Source organism: Symphalangus syndactylus, chromosome 4, assembly GCF_028878055.3.
Source record: "Symphalangus syndactylus isolate Jambi chromosome 4, NHGRI_mSymSyn1-v2.1_pri, whole genome shotgun sequence".
NCBI classification, from domain to species: Eukaryota; Metazoa; Chordata; class Mammalia; order Primates; family Hylobatidae; genus Symphalangus; species Symphalangus syndactylus.
The window spans coordinates 5,928,756-5,944,472 of NC_072426.2; positions in this window are offsets into that span (position 1 = coordinate 5,928,756).

The following is a 15,717-nucleotide window of genomic DNA, read 5'->3' on the forward strand; positions in this document are numbered from 1 at the left end:
CAGAAGGGAACTGGGGCTTAGAAAAATCAGATAACTGGCCTGTGATCACATTTCTGATTTGTGTCTAATCTGGGATTCAAACCAAAAAAGCCGACTCCAGAATTCACAACCTGAACCACTTTGCTCAGCTATTGCCTCGGGCTTCCTGTGTCAGCCACACAACCTCAGGAACCCTACAGTCATCGAGCTGGAGACTCGTATTTGTCCATGGAAAGTGTCTTTGTTTCGAAAGAGCTAATAAAGAATTCACATTAAGGCAAAAGACAATTGAAAAGAAATTGCTGGCTTCAAACACGCAGCCAAGAAGATAACACCCGGATTCCAAAAGATTCTGATGCAATCTAAGCTAACTTGATTGATTATATCTATCAGCTTAATTATCTTTTAATATTTATATATTATTTCTTAAATTCTTAAAACTCAACATGAAATTTTAAAGAGAACAGAAAAGAACTTATTATAAAGTACCACTAAGATAAATGTCTGAAAACCTAATTTCTAATTTCATTTCTTTGTCAGTCTAACTGATTGCATTCCTTAACATAGGTGAGCCTATGTTTTTTCACATATAAAATTGGCAGACTAAATCATATTTCTCTATTCCTTTCTTCTCTGTGGATTCTAATATCCTTAAAATAAAGTTTTCTCTTAAATTTATTCTTGCTAATTTGAAAAATGTTCAACAAACATCTCAATTTTTGCAAAGTCTTATTAGACTTATGTCTATTGTATTATTCTTAAGAAAATGGTTCATTATAAAAAATATTTGGTTCCGTAATTTAGTATTTTGTACAACTAAAGAAGTTAACTTATATAAAATATTAGCAAATAATTAAATAATTTTGAGTATTCATTTGCATTATCCATTCTAAGTTATAAATTGGTGTAAGACTACAGATTTAATGCAGAGACTGGATGCTGACTAATCATTTTGATGTAAGCTTACAAAGAATAATTTCAACACTCTCCAAACTGGAATGATTTATTAGCATGTCATGCTATTTATTGTGTGATATGATAAATATAATATGATTCATCATGACATTCTATAAATATTGCAAAGGATTATTAAAGCGATAAAATCCATTGGCAGAAATATAATGAGACCATGTCACATTTGTACGAAAGCTACATGATAAGAGGCTGTTGTAACCTTAGACGGATTTAAAGCGAGAATTCTTAGAACAACAAAGCAAAAGAAAACAATCCTAAATCGTACCTAGGGTTCAATTAAGAGCAGCTGTTGAGAGCAGGGAATAATACAGAAGTACAGAAAGCTTATCATCTGCACTGCCATGGGATGGACAATTTTTCAATACAGGGACTATTCTTTAAATAGTTAATCTAAAATATTTCAGACAAAATTTGGAATAACCACTGCACTGAATCAACATGTCTAAGTAAAACTACAAATGGCAGCATATATGTGAGTGTATATATATATACACATGCTTATATTTAGTTTAAAAATTGGTATGAATGTGAAAACTCATATCAGGCTGTATTTTTAGGCATTTAAAATTTTACTTTGTCAAATAATTTTTATTTCTTCCATAACATTACAAAAATATAACCCTTTGGAGGAAAGGTTATTATAAGGGAAATTTCATTTTCTAAGTAGAGGCTTTTTAGGTTTCTGATGCTTTTACAGACAGAATTTGCCAAAGATTTTGTTTCTTATAGTTCAAAATATGGTTAACTAGTGGCCAACAATCTTTGGCATCGATTTGGAAGTAAGTATTCAACACAACACGATTGTTATGTCTTTACCAATGATTTTTGAATCATATACACAGTGTTTTAAAAGCCGCTTTGCAGTCATCTTCCTTGAGATTGTAAATTGTTCTCGCACATTATTTAAAATATCCTGAGAATAAGCACTAATTACTACTTTACAATTGAGCAAAGAAAAACATATTCTATAATTCTAGGATAAGCAACCACAATGATTGTTGAAAGCACTTTTTTGTGAGGAAATCAAGTTAACTCTGACAACAGAGAGATACGGAGCCTGTGTCTCTCACCACATTAATGAAATCTTTACGGGCTACAAATCTTTCGGTTTCTTACAATAATTTTTATGCTATTATATTTATTAACCACTTTTGCTTCATTTCTTTCTGAAAGTTGTTTCAACTTATCTATTTCCCTATATATGGACAATCTGGAATGCAAATATATATATAATAACAATCTGGAATGCAAATTGATTAATGACTATACATATAATCTTTGTTATACTCCTGTGATAAAGATATACAAGTCAAACACAAACAAACAAAGAAAAAAAACTTACCTTTATTTTATGGCAGCATGGCACATTTGAAATAAAATTGGAAAAGATAGGTATTATTAGGTACATACACCCTTTAAAATATTTAGATCTTTCTCTTTTTTATTTTTAAAATGTTATTTCCAGGAGCATAGATTCAAGCTGCCCTGAATAGACACTTCCTCAAATATCTTAGCTCTATTGTGCTTTTACATTGTATGTATTCTTTCAGGCCCCCAACTTTTATTTTCATTAAAAGAAAATCAGTTTAAAAGACCTGATTCAGATGTACTTATATTTGCTAAAGGAATAAAAGTAATTATTAGAAAATCTTTCTTTCTTTTTAAGGATTGTTAGAGCTAATCATATATTAGCATTCAGATAAATTTCAAATCACCAATAATTTGTCTTTAAATTTGGTCATCAGAGGACCAAACCGTAATTCTCTAATGAGAGTGGAACTACCTAGGAGCTTGGCCCAGAGGACAAGGGTTGTGCTAGTTCCCTGGACTGGTTCACGGCTGAGTCCTCGAATTTGAAGGCAACCATCTATAATGGGAGAGGCCAGAGGATTTGCAGCTGAGCTTCCTCAGCAAAATACTTAACTCCTCATCAGCTGTGTAACCTTCATAATATGTCAGTTTCCTCTTGCTGCATAACAGATTACAACAAAATTAGAAGTGTAACACAACACAAGTGTATTATTTCACATTTTCCATGGGTCAGGAATCTGAGTGTGTGACTCAACTGCATCCTCTGCTCTGGGTCTCACAAGTCTGAAATCAAGGTGTCAACCGGTCTGCAATTCTCACATGAAACTCGGAGGTCTTTTTCCAGTCTCATTCTGATTGATGGCAGAACTCAGCTTCTTGCAGTTAGAGGACTGACGTCCCTGTTTCTCTGCTGGTTGTCAACGAGAGTTGCTTTCAGCTCTTGGAGGCCACCTTCAGATCCAAGCCATATGGCCCTCTCAACACATAGCAGCTTACTTCTCTAAAGCTAGAGGAAACTCTCCAGCCTGCTATAAGGGAGGCTTATGTAACAAGAAATAATCCCAAGAGGATCACTCTTGTGGTATAATTTGCTTAGTTATATTCACACACACCAATTCCACTTAAAGGTAGGGTATTAAACAAAGCACATGTACACAGGAGACAAAACAGATGTACAGAGATTTTACTCTGCCATAAGTCTGCTGAGTGACCTTTGTCAAGTTACATCTCAGTATATGAATAAGCTTAGCACCTATCTCAAAAGTTTGGTAGAAAGAAAAGTTAACACAGGCTGGGTACAGTGGCTTATGCCTGTATTGCCAGCACTTTGGGAGGTCGAAATGGGAGGATAGCTTGAGGCCAGGAGTTCAAGACAAGCCTGGATCGCAGAGTGAGGTCTCATCTCTACAAAAAAAATAATAAAATTGGTCATGTGTGGTGGCAACACCTGCAGTCTCAGCTACCTGGGGGTCTGAGGTGGGAGGATTGCTTGAGCCCAAAGGGAGTCAAGACTGCAGTCAGCCACCGTTGCACCACTGCACTCCAGCCTGGGCAGCAAAGTGAGACTCTGTCTCAAAAAAAAAAAAAAAGGCCGGGCGCGGTGGCTCACGCTTGTAATCCCAGCACTTTGGGAGGCTGAGGCGAGCGGATCACGAGGTCAGGAGATCGAGACCACGGTGAAACCCCGTCTCTACTAAAAATACAAAAAAATTAGCCGGGCGTTGTGGTGGCGCCTGTAGTCCCAGCTACTTGGAGGCTGAGGCAGGAGAATGGCGTGAACCCGGGAGGTGGAGTTTGCAGTGAGCCAAGATTGTGCCACTGCACTCCAACCTGGGTGACAGAGTGAGACTCCGCCTCAAAAAAAAAAAAGGGGGGGAGGAGGGCAGCATAAAAAAATTCTCAGAGCAACGTCTATGGTCTGGACTCAGTGAATGGCAGCTATTTTTAGACTTCGCCCAGTAACTCAAAAGGCCCCATGCCCTCTGCCACATTACATTACGCTCATGATTAACAATGCAAAACTTTTGCATAGCTGCCAAGTATGGTGACTCATTCCCTCTTTAAAGACTATAGTTAGTGTTACCTTGCATAAACATAGGTTAAGTATTTGAGTATCAGTTGTTTAAATGAGCTGATATGTGACAAAATGTAACCAGGCTTTTAGAATGAATGAATCTAATAAGCTTAATCAAGAACTTACAGTAATAGATTTCTTACTTATGAATAGAAAATCACTTAAATGAACTCTGATTTTTAAAAATGACATAGACAAATATTAGTATCAGTAGGCATAATTTTCTCCTATATTAACTCCAACATATATGATTTTAACAATTTTGAAATCTCCCCAAATGTTTTCTGTGATTTCTCACCATTATCTGGGGGAAAACAGAACAAAGCTATGATTTGCTAGGGTCAAGCAACGATTCCGTTCTGACAGCCCTATAGCTAACACTGTTCATGCTTTTTGATCTGCATTTCTTTGAATACTGTGCCTGTGTCTGGGAAAATTTCACCTTATAAATTCTTCTCTAAGATGAAAGCAAAAACCCAATTTCCTTTGCATCTAGAACACAGGCCTATAACCCAAGTAAGAAGAAGAATGCCAGGTAAGACTGAGTATTGACTTCACTTTTTATCAATGAAGGAGGGAGAAACTTGGATTTGAAATTTCGCGTTTTGTGACTGACAAAACCTGGTACAAAGTTTTGCTAATGTCGTAAAACTACAGTGACTCGTACACCTGTAATTGTTTGGGGATCACATTAGTGAAGTAGTCGGACAGCATATAACTCTGCTAGGATTTCTGATAAAAAAAAATATGTTTCAATTGAAATTTGTAAGTTAACTTTTAAAACAAATTATTTTAGACGTGCTGTTTTGATTATCTTATTAATATTTAAATTTTACTGTTGCACCCAAAAATCAGTTATGCCTTTCAAAGATTGTTTTAAGAGTTGGCTCCATCTTTGTGGTGGGCAGAACTAGGCCATATCCCCCAAGAATGTCCGCATTCTAATCTCTGTACACCTGTGAATATGTTAGGTTACATGGCTCAGGGAAATTTAAGATTGCTAGCCAATTGGCCTCAAAATAGGTAGATTATTTAGAGTCATCCCAGCAAGCCCAGTGACATCAGAATGGTCTTTAAAATGGGAAAGAGAAGCTGAAGAGCGAGAGTCAGAGGGAGATGTGACTATGGAAGAAAGAAACAGAGAGAGCAGTGTTGCTGGCTTTGAGGATGCTGTGGGACCAAAGGAATGCGGGTGGCCCCTGCCGGATAGAAAAAGAAAGGAAATGGACCCTGTAGAACCTCCAGAAAGGAATTCAGTCCTGCTGATACCTCGATTTCAGCCCACTGAGACCCTTGTTGAATTTCTAAGATACATAATTTAAGATAATGGATTTCTGGGGTTTTAGCCACCAAGCCATTAGAGGTAATTTGTTACAGCAGCTGCATAGAACTAACACAATTAAAAAGTGTGACTTTACTTTCTCCAGGAGGGAAATTTCTGGTGCTTCCAGCTGTATATCCAAAAAGTATTTGGAAAACAGGTTCATCTAGATAAAATATGTTTTTTTCACAAATTTCAACAGAACATGTCTCTACTATCAAACATCTCTGTTAATAACTCCTGGTCAAATATAGAAAATACAGGCAAGCAATATTTTATATCTGTGTCCACCTTTAGTTACAGAGTAAACAATGACTACAGGTTCCTTTAAAAGTAAAAAATACATCTTACCAAAAAAAGAAAAAAACAATCTGAATAATGAGACTATACTTAAACACAGAGAGCTCAAACAACTCAGCTGAAATGCGATGTGTTTCCTAATTATTAACTTGGTTGCTGACCATGAGATGCAGGATGCAGGTGTTCAAAGGAAGCATGCACTTTACCTGAATTTATTCAGTAAAACAATTCCAGCTTCTAAAATTGGTTTTAGGAATGATAACGACATTTTTTTTAAACTTTGACATTAAATTAACTTGTTGCTGAGAATTTGCACATGTGAATTCACCTTGACATTGATTTTTCGCAATCTTTATAAAGAAGAATAACATAAATAAACATGGCATTTTCCAGGTGGCTGCAAATCATACCAGGGAAAATAAAATCCTCAAATCGAGTGGAGTTTTGCAATAATCTTGTCCTTGGGGTGAAACTATAGCAAGAACATGCTTCTAGGATTTCTAATGTTGAAACACTGACCGCTGTCCAAGGTGAAAGAACATTAAATCAAATTCCAAGGTGGGAACAGGGATGATCATGAGATGGCGAAGTTTGAGATTTCTTATTCTCTGTTATTTCTCTGCCCATAACAAATCATTTTTCCAAGTTAAGAGTCACAGACAAGATCTATTAATTATCTTTCACACAGCAGTAAGAAGGAGATGTCTATTCCTGACTTGAAAAAATTCAAAAGAGTTGTAACATTGGTGTGACACCTTAAGCAAAAACCTTGGACTAGTTATTTACAGTTGTAAAGGGACCCAAATTAGCCACAGCAGTCAGATTATATTTACACTTCCCATTGTTAGGGATGAAAATCCTCGGTGACAGTCACCAGCAGAAATCGCTGCCAGCCTTCGAAACGACCACCTTCTGTGGAAGCCAATGTTTTCCCAGAAGACAACAGATCCGGGGCCAAAATGTCCTGTGCTGATTAAAATAACTAACCCTAGCATAATTTTATAAACCTCAGAGAGATGCAACAGCAGATGGGTTTTATTATTTACTAAAAGGTAAGATATTTCTCAAGATTATGGTTACAGATATAGTTAATCGTTCCTTCACCACATGGGATTATTAATACAATACCCATATTAGGTTTTATTCTATTTCTGATGTACACAAAAATCAGGTCTCTGTGTGAAAATGCTTTTTAATTTATGTATGAATGAACATTCAGCATAGATGTGATTGCTAATAATTTTCCCACAGGTAGTTTTTGGATTATAAGAGCATGGAAATGATTTATAGTTATAGTCAGTGATGATCATCAAATACTCAAATCACATTTTCTTTTTTTAAAAAAAAACATTTTCTAGCCGATTCTGCTGGAAATCACACCAAAATACCTTGATGTGATAATGTCTTAAAAATATATAAAAGAATTTCTCTGGTACCAAAACAGAGATATAGACCAATGGAACAGAACAGAGCCCTCAGAAATAACACCACACATCTACAACCATCTGATCTTTGACAAACCTGACAAAAACAAGAAATGGGGAAAGGATTCCCTATTTAATAAATGGTGCTGGGAAAACTGGCTAGCCATATGGAGAAAGCTGAAACTGGATCCCTTCCTTACACCTTATACAAAAACTAATTCAAGATGGATTAAAGACTTACATGTTAGACCTAAAACCATACAAACCCTAGAAGAAAACCTAGGTAATACCATTCAGGACATAGGCATGGGCAAGGATTTCATGTCTAAAACACCAAAAGCAATGGCAACAAAAGCCAAAATTGACAAATGGGATCTAATTAAACTCAAGAGCTTCTGCACAGCAAAAGAAACCACCATCAGAGTGAACAGGCAACCTACAGAAAGGGAGAAAATTTTCACAACCTACTCATCTGACAAAGGGCTAATATCCAGAATCTACAATGAACTCAAACAAATTTACAAGAAAAAAACAAACAACCCCATCAGAAAGTGGGTGAAGGACATGAAAAGACACTTCTCAAAAGAAGACATTTATGCAGCCAAAAAACACATGAAAAAATGCTCATCATCACTGGCCATCAGAGAAATGCAAATCAAAACCACAGTGAGATACCATCTCACACCAGTTAGAATGGCCATCATTAAAAAGTCAGGAAACAACAGGTGCTGGAGAGGATGTGGATAAATGGATAAATAGGAACACTTTTACACTGTTGGTGGGACTGTAAACTAGTTCAACCATTGTGGAAGTCAGTGTGGCGATTTCTCAGGGATCTAGAACTAGAAATACCATTTGACCCAGCCATCCCATTACTGGGCATATACCCAAAGGATTATAAATCGTTGCTACTATAAAGACACATGCACACATATGTTTACTGAGGCACTATTCACAATAGCAAAGACTTGGAACCAACCCAAATGTCCATCAGTGATAGACTGGATTAAGAAAATGTGGCACATATACACCATGGAATACTATGCAGCCATAAAAAAGGATGAGTTCATGTCCTTTGTAGGGACATGGATGAAGCTGGAAACCATCATTCTCAGTAAACTGTCACAAGGACAAAAACCAAACACCACATGTTCTCACTCATAGGTGGGAATTGAACAATGAGAACACATGGACACAGGAAGGGGAACATCACACTCCAGGGACTGTTGTGGGGTGGGGAGAGGGACAGCATTAGGAGATATACCTAATGTTAAATGACGAGTTAATGGGTGCAGCAAACCAACACGGCACATGGATACATATGTAACAAACCTGCACGTTGTGCACATGGACCCTAAAACCTAAAGTATAATAATAATTAAAAGAAAAAGGCAAAGAAACCATCTTGCAGCCAAATAGCAAAAAAAAAAAAAAAAAAAAAAAGAGTTTCTGCTGTTTCGACATGTGATAGTTCATGTGTAACGTTCATCAACAAGTGGAAATTGTCACTCTACCTATTTAATCAATTAGGTCGCAATGAGTTTTATAATTACCCACTAGGTGCTTCAGGCAAAAGGCAGTATTACATTCATAATATGAACTTATTAGAACTTCTAAATACATTCAGTAGTAATAACTATAGTATCTGTTTTCCTTTTAAAAATATTCTCTACAGAAAACCAAACACCGCGTGTTCTCACTCCTAAGTGGGAGTTGAACAATTAGAACACGTGGACACAGGGAGGGGACATCACACACTGGGGCCTGTCAGGGGTGGGAGTTATGGGAGGGAGAGCATTAGGAGAAATGCCTAATGGAGGTGATGGGTTGATGGGTGCAGCTATCCACCATGGCACGTGTAGACCTACGTAACAAACCTTCACATTCTGCACATGTGTCCCAGAAGTGAATGTATAGTTTAAAAAAGGGGAAAAAAAAAGCTCTTTATAATGATTACAATTCTGAAAGTTACAACACTATCCTCCTAAAATAACATTATTGGATTTCTTTTATCTACCTCACTCAGGTTCCATTTTTAATCATAACCCTTCACAAACACATGGTAAAAGCAGTGATTTACTGTACTGGATTTTTAACTACCTATCTACATTTATGCTTTGCTGTTAAATCTGTCATTCCTGACAAACACAGCTAAACAAAAACATTTGTTTATGGTATGAGATTAGGAACAAAAATCAAGAAAAATGATTTAGAACAGGGAATGATCTTATTTTTCAGACCAAAAAACTAATTGAATTGTTACTTCAACAAGGAAAGATAAAACAAAGGACATTTGGTGAATATTTGCAAAAAGGGAAAAAAAAGCTGGTCTCATTGGTCAGCAGCAGTGATCTACAGCTCTGTATAATACGGTTCCAGCTCTATAAATCTGTTCTACTCCACAATACTTTCCCGAGAAAGTGATATATCTCTAAAAAAGTTCCATCTACGTGTCACCCTGAAAGCTTACTATGCTGAGGATAATTCCAAATGCAGAAGTGTGCAGCACAACCCCTTTTTGTGACCCAAAACTGACTTATTTATCAACCATGAACATGTTTATAAAGGAAATATGGAAATATTCTAGCTTTTTAAGAGAATGCTTGTCTCCTTTAAAGTATTTCGAACCTTCCAAAGCTTCTAAATATTAACATCTCTAAGCATAAGAGCTTTGTTCCTCCTGAGGTACTGAGGATCATTCATACTGAATTACTGAAGTAACAAATGTGTCGTATAAACCCAAGGATGGAGAGTCTAAATGACTTTAAGAAACTCCTTCAATGTCATAGGCACTGCAGGCTGTGAGTGGCACACATTTGAATAAGCCTGCATACGCCTAGTATCAGATTGAAGCACGTATAAATAAAAGGCCCTAGAAGGTGAGAGATGATGGTAACTTAAAATATTACACACAAAGGAACGGAATCCAGATGCTCATGATAAAATATTTTAAGATCTCATTTTGTTTCTAACTGGTCTTTAGAAAATTTGGGGAACTCCAAAATTAAGTAGACAGAATATTTAGGTAAATAACATATTTTAAATACATACACATGCATACACAACATAATTATTTTTTTTAAAAAAAGACCATAATTTTTAGCTGTTTTGTTTTGTTTTAATGAAGGATTGAAACTGCATACTATTAACATATGCCCCAAAATTGCAATTTGCTACATCTGACATTACACTTTCCTCTATTATAGGGTAGACTTTAGCAAATCAATTTGCAGATTATAAAGTGCTACCAATCACCACTTCTGAATTCATAATCTACTGATGTATGTTTAAGATGTGTACCTCCTTAAATTGCCATAAACATCTGCAACCCTCCCATCATAAATGTTCCTCAGAATGTTACAAGACTCAAATTTAAGTCTATGCTAAGTATTCTGAAGGCAATTGCTTCAGTGTAGTGATACATGTAAGATCCTTTTTCTTTTCTTTTTTTTTGGTAACCTCCTCTATAAACAGGCAACAAAACCTCAGTATTTTAAAAGTGAATGGGTTATTTTTTTTCGATTTTATTTTGGAGACCCTTTTAGAACATGTAGTTAAAATTAAATACAACCAACATGATCGTGCCTTTTAAAAAGTCACCATTTTTTAAAGAAAATATCATGTAATTTAAAGGTTTTAAAAGCAGGGTTAGTATTAGAACTATATTATATGGGCCAATGGCTTCTGTTTAAGAATATTTGTTTCAGTCTGAATACAGTCATCCCTTGGTACCTGTGGGGCGCTTGTTCCAGAACGGACCCTCCTCAGAATCTGCAGATACTCAAGTCCTTTACATAAAATGGTGTAATATGTGTATATAATCTATGCACATCCTCCCGTATACTTTAAATTATCTACAGAGTTGTTATAATACTTAATACAATATGAATGCTATGTAGTTGTTATACTGTATTGTTTTTAATTTGTGTTATTTGTATCTTTTTTTGTTTTTCATTTTTTCAAATATTTTCAATTAGCACTTGGTTGAATCCATGGATGAAAAACCAGAGGATGTATTTTTAATCTCCAAAGTGTTGAATGAGTCGTGAGTCACAAAAACTAGTAAAATTAGTCAATCAAGTTTGTTTTTAAAAGCTGGTGGTCCAGCCGGGTGTGGTGGTGGTGCCTGTAGTCCCAGCTACTTGGGAGGCTGAAGCAGGAAAATCGCTTGAACCCAGGAGGTGGAGGTTGCAGCTAGCCGAGATGGCACCACTGCACTCCAGCCTGGCAACAGAGTGAGACTCCATCTCAAAAAATGAAATTAAAAAAATAAATAAATAAAATAAAAGCTGGTAGTCAACAGTTGATTAGATTTAAAAAATGTATATATACACCATGGAATACCATACAGTCATAAAAATAATAAAATCATGCCCTTTGCAGCAATGTGGATGGAGCTGGAGGCTATTATTCTAAGTGAACAAACCCAGAAGCAGGAACTCAAATCATTTCACATTCTCACAAGTAGGAGCTAAATAATGGGGACACATGGACATAAAGATGGAGATAACAGACACTGAAAACTCCAAAAGCGGGGAGGGCGATGGGAATGAGGGTTCATAAACTGCCTATTGAGTGTAATGTTCACCATTTGGGTGACAGGTGTACTAGAAGCACATACCCTACCATCACGCATGGAATAGCCATGTAACAAATAATCTCTGCGTCTAAAATTAGAACATAAGATAAATACAATAAAAAGATGGTGGTGACAATTAGTAAGGTCTGCCTGATATGGTTTGGCTTTGTGTCCCCACCCAAATCTCATCTTGAATTGTAGCTCCCAGAATCCCCACAGGTTGTGGGAGGGACCCCGTGCAAGATACTGAATCATGGAGGTGGTTATTTTCCATGCTGTTCTCGTGATGTTGAATAAGTCTCATGAGAGCTGATGGTTTTATAAAGCACATGCCCTCTTCCCTGCTGCCATGTAAGATGTGACTTTGCTCCTCATTCGCCTTCAGCCATGATTGTGAAGCCTCTCCAGCAATGTAGAACTGTGAGTCCATTAAACCTCTTTCCTTCATAAATGACCCAGTCTCGGGTGTGTCTTTATTAGCAGCATGAGAACAGACTAGTACATTGCCCTTTCAAACTGATAATCAATCAACTCAAGGATATGTCCAGAGATTCCTCACCTCCCCAAACTTCAGCTTAAGGGTTTCAGGGCTGACACGGGATGTGTCAGTTTATTCAAGCTAATGCATAAGCAAGCATACCAAAAGGACAGCTAGAAAATCTCTGCTCTTCTCTCCAACTTTCCCTGATAAACTATGCCAAAAATGCGTTTCAAACTTCCATGTTTAAAATTATTTTTGAAATAATTATTATGCACCTCCACTGATAGGCTCATAGGACTTAATGTGAATAATATAATACATAATCCAAATCCTGTTGGAATTCTCAGTGTCTGTTATCTCTGTTTATGTCCATGTGTCCTTACTCTTCAGCTCCTACTTATAAGTGACAACATGCAATAGGCATGTAAACAAGAAGGCATTAAACTTGGAGGGAATAAAACTAGAAGTATTTTTGGCCGGATAGAAAAATGAAAGTCACGATAACAGTGAACAACAGGGGTATAGTTAACTTTAGTTGACGTTTCTGAATTTCCGTCTAAACTCACTCTATGACTACTACTTTTAGAAGTTGATTCCTCAAGAGAAGTGACTTGACATGTCAGTAAGTAGATTTTCCAATTATTGGAGGTAGGGCTAGGCAGGAGAGGTTTTTCCATCTGACCTAAAGAACTAAATTCAGATAAAATATTTTATACAAATTACACAATATTGTATACAATTTATACAAACATAAACTAAGACATTTCACCTCACCAAATCAGGATTCATTCATGATAGGTGTTGCCTTATGATTGTAATTACATATAACATTTAAATATTCGAGTAAAAATATAACTCTCAATTACAAAAAGGCAGGACTTAAAACATATTTCCATAAAGACATAAAACTTAAATTTCCCTATATGTTTGTTAATGTCTTTGGTCAATTTAGTTTCAAATAGATAAATTACATTGTTAGACAATGGTAATAGATATATAAAGTACAGATTGTTGACTTTATATTTAGTATGTTTGCACGATATTTTTGGGAAATAGGCAAATGTTTATTAAACTATAAAAAGCTCTGAAAAGCTATTTTATGAGTACTACTGTATCTGCTAGCCCACTTAATCTACATCAACAAGAGTTCATACAAGAAGATATATCATCAGGAAGCCAGGATTTCAATCTGCCTCTTATCACAGTAATATGAAGTCAATCTACAAAATATAAAAGATGGGTGGAAGAAGTTAATGAACCCATTTATCTTCATGTATGGAAAATCTAATGCCAAAACAGCACATGATATTTTATTCACTATTTTCCCAGTGCATCCTACATTATGGAAGAGTTATTTTATAGCATCTGATAACATTTCTTTTGACTTCTATTTGTATGAAATAATAGTTTAAATATAAAGAAATGTTTTCATGTAGAATGTATTCAAATGCTAAAATATACATACATGTTATTGTCATCACGGTTGTAACAAATCTTTGCTTATTAATGAACTACCTTTAAATAATAGAACATTGTTTAGGTTTTGAAATGAAAGGAAAGGAACAGCTACAATGCAGTTTTAACCTTTTTACAACTAGAAAATAGTCTCAGAGTTTAAGTGTTTTATTTAAATTTAACTCTGGAAATAACAGTGCACTTCTCAAAGCTCTGTAAGTCTCAGTAACTTTGCATTAGTTGTAAAATTTAAAGAACTAAGTCAGCAGACTTGTCCCTCAGATATTTTATTTTAAAAACAAAAACTAAATGAATCATGTACTTTAACGTAAAAAGTAAAACTGACCCTGAATAAGTTCAGTGGATTATATCGATGTCAGCATCTTTGTTACGATACTGTCCTATAGTTTGGCCTACATGACCACTGCGGGAAGCTAGGCAAGTGGCAATAAAATATCTCTGTATTATTTCTTATAACTGCCTATGAACATATAATTATCTCAGAATTAAAGCTTAATTCATAAAACTAGCTTCTTTCAAATATAAATAACCAAAGGTTATATTTCCTGAGGAAAAATCCAGACTTGAACACTTTCAATGTTTAGAATTTCCCCAGTCAATTTAACATGTGATATGACCATTAGCTATTTTGAAGGTGACAACTTTGTGTTCCCTTGTCCGAAACACAGAATGAGTTTTACAAAATATCACTTACAAAGAGATTGGTCAGTTTATCACATCAGATCTGAAGATATGAATGTTAGATTATGCAGGGAAAATTTCAATTTGGAACCACAAACAATAATTCCTGAGAAATCTGCTGTAAAAAGACATCAACATAGTGAAGGATTACAAAGATTTCTGGTTCTTATATTTTGCTTTATAAAGCAGAAAGAGTATTTGCCAAAGTCCTTACAGAAACACTGAGAAATTTTACTTTAATCAGAAAATAAGGAGATACCCTAAGTTTTAAAAATACTTCACGCAAAATGTGTATCATGCAGTTTAACAAAAAGAATCTCAAGGACAGCATCTGAAATAATTGGGGTAGGAAATTCCATAAGCAAACATTACTAATTTAGATTAACCAAGCATTTCTTTGATAGAAATTAAACCCATTATTTTATTTCACCAATTAACTTTATTATGGAACACAAACCATCTATGCGTGCATGTGTCAGTCCCAGCATACACATTTGATGCTAGATGATAAATGTTGCAATTTGCAGGGTAAAGTTAGTATTTGCATTACTCCGTTGTCTCTTAATTTTAAACAGAATTGGCACCTCTTCCTGGAAGACATCCTGTCCTTTCCTGTGCCATTTCAAGGGTTGTTAACTTTTTCTGACTGCTGTAGTTCTTAACACATCCTATGACACTGTTGTTTACATATGGGTTTTTAAAATAGATTGAGAACTTTTTAATTTATGAAGTGTGTGTAAAAGAATGTATGATCATTCATATTCCCATTTCATGAAAAAATAAATCATATTTTGGACGTAAAAATTGTTAAAGGAAAGCTTTTCTATAAATATTTTCTTTTAATAGTACTTTTAATCATTGAAATTTAGATCATTCAATTATGGAGATTTCTTCATTGAAGAGAAAATATCTCTTCAAAACTCTAAATAAGCTGAGCTTTATCAACTAAATTTATAGGAATACAGGCTTCAGAGGTATTAATTTATCTTACAATATTTTCCCTTCTAAAATTTGTCATGTTTTGTCACAGGTTTAAAGTGCAAGGCAACTATTGACATGAAAGATAATGTGGTATATGTAGTATAAGTGAACCTGATCTTTTCTCAAATATTTATT